At 29.0% G+C, this 11,504-nt stretch overlaps 1 pseudogene; it reads left to right on the top strand.

Annotated features, from left to right (window-relative positions):
• Positions 1-7,827: 7,827 nt before the first annotated feature.
• Positions 7,828-11,501, top strand: LOC125851357 (uncharacterized; annotated as a pseudogene).
• Positions 11,502-11,504: the final 3 nt, after the last annotated feature.

The following is an 11,504-nucleotide window of genomic DNA, read 5'->3' as shown; positions in this document are numbered from 1 at the left end:
AATCAATATACTCATTAGGCTAGATGATATATGCTAAAAACCCACAGTAATTTGTTAAGTAGTAGACATATGTTTCTAACTTATTTGTCTTATATTTTTTTTAGTTTATTTTAATATGATTTTTTTTCACAATTCTTTAATTCTAATTTTTCACGTGACATTTTGAGACCACAAAATTAAAGGACATTTTGACATATTTTAAGTATTTTTAGTTTAAGATTAAAAAATACTTTTAAATTTTTTTAAACTTCGTGTCAAGTTAAAATCAATAACATTAAAACTGTGAAATTAGGGATACTTGTTGCATAGACGAAAAAATGACACAGATAATCTCTTATTTTTAAGATAGGTTTAAAATAGACATTTAAATTAAGAGTTGATTTAGTGTAGAAAAAATTAAAATCTTAACTTTTTGAATATTTGATTTGCATTTCGAAATCAAGTATTTTCAAATTTGGGTGCTCCGAGGTCAGATTCATGGACTAATACACACGAAAAACTGAGGAATATGCGTAATTCCTAAGAAATGACATGTAAATGCGAAAATATGCGTTAAAAAAAATTATGTGAGTATACGTGATAATTATCCAACTCATTACAGAGGTCCTCTTAAAGTTTTTTATGTAAATGCGAAAATATGCGTTAAAAAAATTATGTGAGTATACCTGATAGTTCCTCAACTCATTACAAAGGTCCTCATAAAGTTTTTCCAGAAAAAAAAATTGGGTGCTCTGAGGAGCCACATCCATAGACTAATACACACTAAAAATCAAGGAATTTGCGTAATTCCTAAACAATGGCCTATAAATACAAAAAATATGCGTTAAAAAATTGTGTGAGTATATGTGATGGTTCCAAAACTCATTATGGAGGTCCTAATAAATTTTCAGAAAAAAACTTAGGGTGCTCCGAGACGAAAGATCCATGGACTAATACATATGAAAAATTGAGAAATTTGTGTAATTCCTAAGAAAAGGTCTGCAAATGCAAAAATATACATTAAGAAAATGGTGTGAGTATACGTGATGTTTCCCAACTCATTATTGAGGTCCTCATAAGGTTTTTCCAGAAAAAAATTGGGTGCTCCAAGGCGCCAAATCTATGGGTTCATACACACCAAAAATCGAGAAATTGGCATAATTCCTAAAAATAAATAGCATGTAAATGTGCAAATATGCATTAAAAAATTATGTGAGTATACGTGATGGTATCTCAACTCATTACGGAGGTCCTCATAAAGTTTATCAAGAAAAAAAATTGGGGTGCTTCTAGGTGCCAGATCCATGGGCTAATATACACGAAAAATTGAGGAATTTACGTAATTCTTAAAAAATGGTATGTAAAAATGCAGAAATATGTCTTAAAAATGGTGTGAGTATACATAATGGGTTTCCAACACATTACGGAGGTCCTCATAAAGTTTTATCAGGAAAAAAAAATTGGGTGCTCTGAAGCACCAGATTCATGGGCTAATACACACACAAAAATCAAGAAATTTGTGTAATTCCTAAAGAATGGTCTATAAACTTGAAAATATGTAGTAAAAAATAGTGTGGGTATACGTGATGGTTCTTCAACTCATTACGGAAGTCCTCATAAAGTTTTTTTTCAGAAAAAAATTTGGATGCTCCGAAGCACCAGATGCATGGCTAATACACACGAAAAATAAGGAATTTATGTAGGTCGTAAAAATAAAATGTGAATGTGAAAATATGTGTTAAAATGGTGAGTATACATGATGGTTCTCCAACTCATTATGGAGGTCCTCATAAAAAAATTTATAAATAAAATTGGGTGCTCTGAAGCACTAGATCCATGAGCTAATACACACGAAAAATCAAGGATTTGCGTAATTCCTAAGAAGGGTCTGTATATACGAAAATATGCGTTAAAAATGTTGTGGGTAGACATAATAGTTCCCCAAATCATTACAAAAGTCCTCATAAAGTTTTTTCATTTATAGAATTTTGGTGCTACAAGGTGCCAGATCCATGAGTTAATTACACACGAAAAATTGAGAAATTTGCGTAATTCCAAAAAATGACCTGTAAATGCGAAAATATGCGTTAAAAATGGTGTAAATAATCGTGATGGTTCCCAGCTCATCACAGAGGTCCTCATAATGTTTTTTCAAAAAAAATTAGGTGCTCTGAGGTACCAGATGCATGGGCTAAGACACACGAAAAATTGAGGAATTTGCGTAATTCCTAAAAATGACATGTAAATACGAAAATATGCACTAAAAAAATAGTGAGTATACACGATGGTTCCCCAAATCATTACGAAATTCCTCATAAAGTGTTTTGGAAAAAAATCTAGGTGCTCTGAGGCGCCAGATCCATGGGCTAATACACTCAAAAAATCGAGAAATTTACGTAATTCCTAAAAATGACCTGTAATCCAAAAATATTCGTTAAAAATAGTGTGAGTATACGTGATGGTTCCCCAACTAATTCATAGGTCCTCATAACATTTTTCAGAAGAAAAACAAATTTGGTGTTCCGAGGTGCCAAATCTGTGGGCTAATCACACGAAAAACCAAGAAATTTGTGTAATTCCTAAATAATGACATGTAAATGCGAAAATATACATTAAAAATGGTGTGAGTATATGTAATGGTTTCCCAACTCATAAGGTAAGTTCTCATAAAGTTTTTTCAGAAGAAAACAAATTGGGTTCTCTGAAGCGCCATATCCATGGGCTACAAATGAAAACACTGAGAAATCTGTATAATTCCTAAAAATTGACTTGTAAATACGAAAATCTATTTATATATAAAAGGAGAAGAAAAAACGCCTACGTGTCATTACCACAATTTTTTAGAATTTTAAATTTTAAATCATTTTAAATAATCATTAATAAATAATAAATAATTATTTAAATAATTACAAGTTGATAGATTTTGCGGTAGTTACACAACAGTTTTTTTAAAAAAATATTAATAATTAATTACAAAACAAGTTGATAGATTCTGCGGTAGTTACACAATAATTTTTAAAAAAAATTATAAATAATTAGTTACAAATTATTATTTAACTATTACATCATCTATCTACAAATACTTAATTTTAATTACAAAAGCTTAAATTTTAAATTAATATATACAAAAATATTCGACTGTGACATCATATGTTTTAAAACACATAATCAAGATAGATACCAAGCAATATTCGATAAGACATTATAAACATAATCACCAATGTACAAATTTAAAGCTGTTCTGAACACCTACTTGACCTGAGAGACAAAACTTAAGAAAATTTTCCAGAATAGCGCATGATGAGCTTCACAATGAAACTTAAATAACTCAACTATCATGGTTAACTGGATCGAGGCAGCCTCAAAATCAGAAGATACATAATTTTAATTACAAAAGCTTAATATATCATTATTTTGTATTTATAATAATTTATACCAAACAATAAATAAATATATTTTAACAGATAAATACAAGCAGTTTTATAACTTCTCAATAACCATCCAATAAACAAGGAAACTTAAACTACAATTATTTACTGCATCTATAAATTTCCCTACTATATATAGACATCTTTCAGTAATAACTTTACATACCTTTACATTGTTCGTCGATTGTTTAGCGATATTTAGTAATATAGATGGGTTTGCACTTTCACACAATNTATTTTATTTGCAGATGTTATTGGACATGTTTCTTCATATCAACCAATTCAACAGATAAAGCAAGGAGATAACAATAGTTATTTCATCAATATTGTTCTAGAAGATGATAAGTAATTATTTTAAATTCATTTTATCCTTTTATATATAGATATATATTTTTTTATATATTAAAATGTAATTAAATTCCATTCATACAGTAAAAATAGACTGTCAACAACATTATGGGGTGAACTTGCGGACCAAATACAACCACATTTGACGGGATCTACAAATGAACCTTTGATTGTGGTTTCTCAATTAATGAAGGCTCACAAATTTAGAGGTTAAAACATTGTAATTTCGGCAATTGTATATAAAATACAAATTTAATTAGTATAATTTTTTGACATTGTTTAATATCAATCATCAGAAAATTACTCAGTACGTAGTTGTTGGTATCAAACCAAAATATGGATTAATCCTAATCTTCCATGTTAGAAAATTATTTAGTTTTTCTTAGGCATGTTTCTCAACATTTGCAATGTAGTTAATTCTTCTTTTGTTTAATAATAATAATAATTCTAAATTGTATCAAAACTATTTGTTATGAATTTTTTTGCAGATTGATTTCATCATGTGATTATAAATATGAGAGGCTCTCCCAGACAAGTTCTCAAAAACATCATTCTATTACTGATGAGTTGTCTAAAGGTGTTGTATCTTTTACATATCTTTCTGATTTGCTTCAATGCTACGAGGTGAGTCTACTAATCTATTTTAAATTTTCTCACTATATATTTACATATTTACTGTATTGTTGGTCTATTTAACTTAATTGATATGTTATTTTAATTTTTAATACAAAGGAATCTTCCTTTTGGATTGCTGCAAAAATTGTCTGTTTGGAACTTGACCATGGATGGTCATACTTGGCTTGCAACAATTGTATTACAAAGATTGATACAGAGGGAACCAAATATTATTGTAAAAAATGCAATTCTGAAGTTAAAACTGTTATTCACAGGTTTGTATAAAAAATTAAACTATTTAAAATTATTTTTATATATATTATATAACCCAAAATATTATGCTATTTAGATACAGGCTACAACTGTCTGTTATGGATTGGCACTGCATTTATTTCAATATTGCTTTGGAATAAAGAGACTATACAACTACTTGGTAAAACTGCAAAAGAGTTGAAAGAAGGATTACTTGAAGATGACGAAAGTTCTTATCCAACCGAGCTTGGTGATTTAATGGAGAAGAAATTTATGTTTAAGATTTTGATCAAGGACTCAAACATTAACAGAAAAGATAATGTCTATAAAGTTGTTAATTTCACCGATGATGATACTCTTTTAAAGGAATTTTGTCATCCTGATCTTCAGGACAGTCTTAATGTAAGTGTTTAAACACCAACATATTTGTTTACATTAAACATACAAATTTTTAAATTTTGTATAAATTGTTAATTATGTTTATAATGTTCATACATAAATCACTTTTTGAATGTGAGCAAAGCTATGATGAAGATAAACTCTTTGAGGTATTCTAAATTTAGATAAGTTACATCTTCTATATTACTAATCAGATTGAAAACACTTGAATTACTTATAATCTTTATGTTATTTTAATTTAATTTTAGACTCCAATCAAGAGCAGCATTTCAGAGTGTGCTACATTAATTACTGAAGATGTGATTGATTTAACTACAAAGATATCTACCAATAGTAGCAAAGTTGCTGGAAAATCTACAAGGCATGAAATTAAAGACGATTTGAATGTCAAACAACCCAGCAACAAAATTTGCAAAGTGATTAAGAAGGAAAAGAATACCTAAAGCTATCTTCCAAATTTGAAAAGTTATTGGAAGATTATGTTTTAATTTAGGTTGTATTAAGTTTAGTTTATTATTTTAATATTTAAGTTTTAATAAGGTAGTTGGATGATCTATGTAGTTTATTATATAAATTCAAGCTATTAAGTTGTCTTCTTTATTTATATATATCTCTCTCTCAATCTATATCTATCTATCATTCTCTCTCTCTATATATGTGTGTGTGTTTGTGGGGTTGTTTTTAAATTTATGTTGTTAATCCTCTACATGTTGTCTTAATGTGTATTTTATATTCTCTGACTTATAGTTTAACATTCATTAGTAACAGAAGGATCATTAAAGTTAACTTTACTGCATACAAAATCTAAACAACACACTATTAGTTGATTTCTACAAATATGTCAGTGCAATTTAAGAGACATACCTTATTCTCATATGTTAAAAAACATGCAACACTTTGGTGAATAATATGGTGAATCCACATCAATTTCTGAGCTAATTCAGAATAGGAATCAGATATTCTGAAGCTCCAAGCAATTCATCTTCATTCTTCCAATATATATGTTCAAAGGTAGTCATAATAAACAATGATTTATAAAAATTCTATCAAATTTGCTGAAGGAGTACCTTGCTGTATATAACATGTTGAATCTTCATTTATATTCACAATGCTACAGCCCCAAAGTTGCACCAAAATAGCAGCAGAAAAGATCCAAAGTTGCACTAAATTTTCACAATAAAAATATTAAAACATCATTTGAATTAAACCAAAACAGCAACATCAGAATCATCTCTAAAACAACGTTAGAAATGCACCCAAAAAACCACCAGAAAAACATTGAATTTGCACCAAAAACTTCACGGTAAAAACAGCGTAATAGACCCCGAAATTGCACCAAAACATTCGCACCAAATTCACACTAAACAGCACACTGACAATTGTATCAATGTGCGCAAACTTTGTGAACTAATTCAAAAAAAGATAAATCATATATAATAAATCTTCAATAACACATATGCTATAAAAATAGAGTATTTTACATAGCAAAACATAACATTCTGTAAAATATTATCTTAAATATATTTTTCCTTGATTATATTATTTAGAGGGAGGGTCAAGAACCTAAAATGAAGCAAACTACAACCTGATGAAAAGAAAGGCAACATCCTACACATACTTATAATAAGTTTTGTCTCAAGTGTTGGTGTCAGTATCTTATTTCATATATAATTATCAGATAAACTAACTCATCAAATACTCAAACATGTTCATAGACATTCCTATCAAATCCTCTGCATGATCTTTATATATTTTATGCAATATCTACTGCATTTGGTGCACTTTTTATAACACGTCATACAATAGATGTTACTTAACAGTAACTCATATATACAATTATAAGAAGGAACCTAGCATTGAATAGATGAAAATTCCAAAGCACAAATAAATTGTAATGAGGAATTTGATCCAAAGCAATGACAAATATTGCTCTCATTACCTCTGTGTATATTTTGTTACCCTTCATCTGATCAATGTATATTTTGTTACCCTTCACATAATGCCTATAGTTTGGGACAACTCCTTAAAAACAAATGCATATTCAGATCTAACATAAATAAAAGCAATGTCAAAGAAATTATTGATTCACATAATTTTTACTAGGATCACATATGTTACAACATTCAACTACTTCTATCTCTTATGAATGATATGGTAAATACATATCAAAAACATTGAGAGAGAGAGAGATTAAACAAATATTAATCTTCTTAGTAATTGTTGCAAGTGAAGAATATATTTTCCCAAGTTATTATAAAGTTAAACCTGTTAAAAAGTTTCAGCATAACTATAAATCGATTTATTTCTCTTTGAGGTCCTTAATCTATTCAAAATCACAAACAATAAAAAAAACAGTTATAATTTTAAACTGTTATACTCCAAAATATTTACCATCTAATAACTCACAATATCAGAATAATAATAATTAATATTTTTTAAAATTAACAATTATTTAACTAAATGAACTAATCTGGATTTTAAAATAACTGCTATTTGGTCAACTGCATTTATTCATGGTAATTCACCATATAATTAGATTTCAAGTTCAATAACTCATATCAAAGTCATGACAGATCAAAAGAAATTAGCAAGAAAACAAAGATTAAGCTTACGACAGAATAAAAAGCGTGGAAAATACTCATCAGATTTCAATGGTTTGATCTCCTATCTCTATTTTTATTGCTCAATATAATACATGTCTTCTACTATACAACAGTGAAATATATTACACTACCTATATATTTTTCATTTTTAAAACTTTTATCTTCTTCAAATTTCATAAAACTTATTTCATCTATTACGGAAAATGGCATTTTTCAAAGGTATATCACTAAAAGAACATAACAATATTCAATAAGCATATGCAATATATTCAAATTCTATATTATTTGTAACAGATAACAGAATATCAAATCATCTAACTCATGATGAAAATGAAGATGTAGATATGTTGGCAGCAGATGAGTTTGGTAGTGGAAAACTATACAATGAAGGTGATTTTTATATATTACTATCCCTAACCTTTGCTTTGTTTCTAACGTATTTAAAAAAAAAATTTAGACTATTGGGATATAGGAGATCCAATTTATGAATGTCAATACTGCGGCGCTTACTTTTGGTATGCGGAAAGAATTGATAAGAAGTGTAAAAAAAAGACTTGTTTTCACTTTGTGTTGTGGTCATGGAAAGATAAAGCTTCCCAATCCAAAGGATCCTCCTACTGTGTTGAAGGAATTATTATTTGGATCAGGTAAATTAATTTATTTAATACAAATATAAATACACGTCAATAATTTTGTTTATCAACTTTACATTTCTATAATTTATTGTAGGTGAAATAAGTAACCATTTCAGAGAGAATATCCGAACTTATAATTCCATGTTATCTTTTACATCAATGGGAGGAAAAATTGATGCATCTGTCAATCAAACAAAGGGGCCAAGAACTTTCAGATTATCTGGACAGAATTATCATAAAATTGGAAGCTTATTGCCTAATGATGGATCTACTCCAAAATTTGCACAATTATATATTTATGATACAAAAATGAGGTAAAAAATAGAATGAATGTTATCAGGTGTGTACTTATTTTATTAATGTATTATATAAGATTAATTATAACTGTAGTAATTAATCACTATTATCAACATATTACTATTCACTTTGTAGTAGCGGTGAAAGCAACAATCAAATCCATGATCAAATTGTCACCGAACTGAAGGAAATGTTTGATAAACATAATGTTCTTGCAAAGAGTTTTCGTATGGTTAGAGATAGATTTCAAGCTGAACAAAGTACAAATGTTAAACTAAGACTTATCGGAAGAAGAGGATCAGATGGAAGAAGATATAACTTGCCATCAGTTTCAGAGGTAGCAGCTTTGGTTGTTGGCGATTTTGAACCAACAAATACTGACAGAGATATAATAATCGAAAGTCAAAAAGGACAACTTCAGAGAATAAATGAGCTTAATGCAGCATATTTAGGTTTGCAATATCCATTACTACTACCTTATGGGGAAGATGGTTATAGAGAAGATATTCCTTTAAATAGAATTGATGAATCAAGTGAGGGAAGAAAACGTGTTAGTTCTTGCGAATATTTTGCATATAAAATTCAAGAAAGGAAGAATGAAGTACCTACAATTGTTTCTGCTAAAAGATTATGTCAACAATTCTTGGTTGATGGATATACAATGATTGAATCTTCTTGCTTATTGTTTTATAGACTAAATCAAAGAAATTTGAGAACACATTTATATAAAGGATTACAAGAAGCAGTTTTGCATGGAGACACAGAACCATCTTCTCAAGGACAAAGAATTATATTGTCTTCTACTTTCACTGGTGGAACACGTTACATGTTGCAAAATCATCAAGATGCAATGGCAATTGTAAATGGGCTGGATATCCTGATTTATTCATTACATTTACATGCAATCCGAAATGGCCTGAAATTAATATATTTGTGCATAGTAGAGGATTGCATCCAGAAGATCGGCCAGACATTATAACAAGAGTCTTTAAAATCAAATTGGATCATTTGATAAAAGATTTAAGAGACAATAAAGTTTTTGGAGAAGTAAAAGCGGGTATTAACTTTATTTTGCTTTATTTTATTATATTACATTTTAAAGTTAATATAATTTGTTTTATTTAAATAAAATCATAAATTACAAATAATATTTTGTTTTTCTCTTCATATAGTGATTTACACTATTGAATTTCAAAAGCGTGGATTGCCTCATGCACATATCTTACTTTTTTTCCATGATAAATTTCCAAATGTTGGAGACATTGATGCGATTATTTCAGCTGAATTGCCTGATAAATTACTTGATTCAGATTATTAGGTGGCTTTTACAAACTTCATGATGCATGGGCCATGTGGTTCAATAAGAAAATCATCCCCTTGCATGCAAAAAGGCAAATGTACAAAGCACTTTCCAAAAAGATTTTTACCATCTACCTCACTTGATGAAGAAGGAAATCCTTTATATCGAAGAAGAGATGATGGCAGATCTACACAGAGATCAGGAATTGATTTAGATAATCGATATGTTGTATCACATAATAAATTTTTGCTAATGAAATATGGGGCACATATTAATGTTGAATGGTGCAATCAATCAAGATCGATTAAAAACTTATTTAAGTATGTTAATAAAGGTCATGATCGAGTCACAACAGCTTTTTGCGATAGTGTTAATTCTTCAGATTCAAAGGTTGTGGATGAAATAAAAATGTATTGTGATTGTCGCTATATATCATCCTGTGAAGCAGCTTGGAGAATTTTCAAATTCCCAATCCACCATAGAGAACCTTCTGTAGAAAGGTTGTCTTTTCATCTACCAGACAATCAAAATGTCATATTTTCAAATGATGATCCAATTGATGTTGTTATCAATAAACCAACAGTGAAGGAATCAATGTTTTTAAGATGGTTGGAAGCTAATAAGGAATTTCCTGAAGCAAGACATCTAACGTATGCAGAATTTCCTTTACATTTTGTTTGGAAGCAACAATCTAAAAGATGGGAAAAAAGGAAAACTTCAGCATTTTCTATTGGAAGAATTTTCTTTGTTCCACCAGGATCTGGTGAGCAATATTACCTTAGATTGCTATTGAATGTTGTTAAAGGTCCAACTTCTTATGAGGAGATCAGAAGAATAAATGATATTGATCATGAGACCTTTCGAGATGCATGTTATGCTCTAGGATTATTAGATGATGACAAAGAATATGTTGATGATATAGTAGAAGCAAGTCAATGGGGAATGCCATCATATCTACGACAATTATTTGCTATGCTACTTATATCTAATTCAATGTCACGTCTGGAGATAGTGTGGCAATCAACTTGGCACTTACTATCAGAAGATATCGTTTTTGAAGAAAGAAGAATATTAGATAACCCAGGTATTTAATAATGTTTACACTTGACACTAATCATATATAATCTTTTTATTTTCTTTTTCTTATTATTTTATTATTATTTTACTTTTAATAATTTTTAATAATTAGTAAATTAGAATTAGATTATTTTATTAAATTAGTATATGTTTATATGTTTTTTCAGAAGTTTATCTATCAGAAGCAGATTTGAAGAATTGTTGCTTGCAAAAGATTGAAACCTTTTTAAAGGGGCGTGGAAGGAGTTTTCAAGATTTTTCAATAATGCCATTACCTGTCTATAATGAGGATGAGGTCGATTATAGCAACAGATTAATTCGAGATGAAATGCGTTACAATAAAGGTGCTTTAACTGAGGAACATCAAGAATTGCTACAAAATTTAATTGATGAACAGAAAGCAGTTTACAAAAAGATTATGTCAGCAGTTATTACAAATAGTGGTGGATTTTTCTTTCTATACGGCTTTGGAGGTACAGGAAAAACTTTTATTTGGAGGACACTATCAACAGCTATACGATCTAAAGGAGATATTGTTTTGATAGTAGCTTCTAGCGGGATTGCATCTCTA

This window comes from Solanum stenotomum, unplaced genomic scaffold, assembly GCF_019186545.1.
Source record: "Solanum stenotomum isolate F172 unplaced genomic scaffold, ASM1918654v1 scaffold25240, whole genome shotgun sequence".
In the NCBI taxonomy this organism is placed as follows: Eukaryota; Viridiplantae; Streptophyta; class Magnoliopsida; order Solanales; family Solanaceae; genus Solanum; species Solanum stenotomum.
Note: the sequence above shows the minus strand (reverse complement) of the source record. Positions and strands in the feature narration are given on the sequence as shown.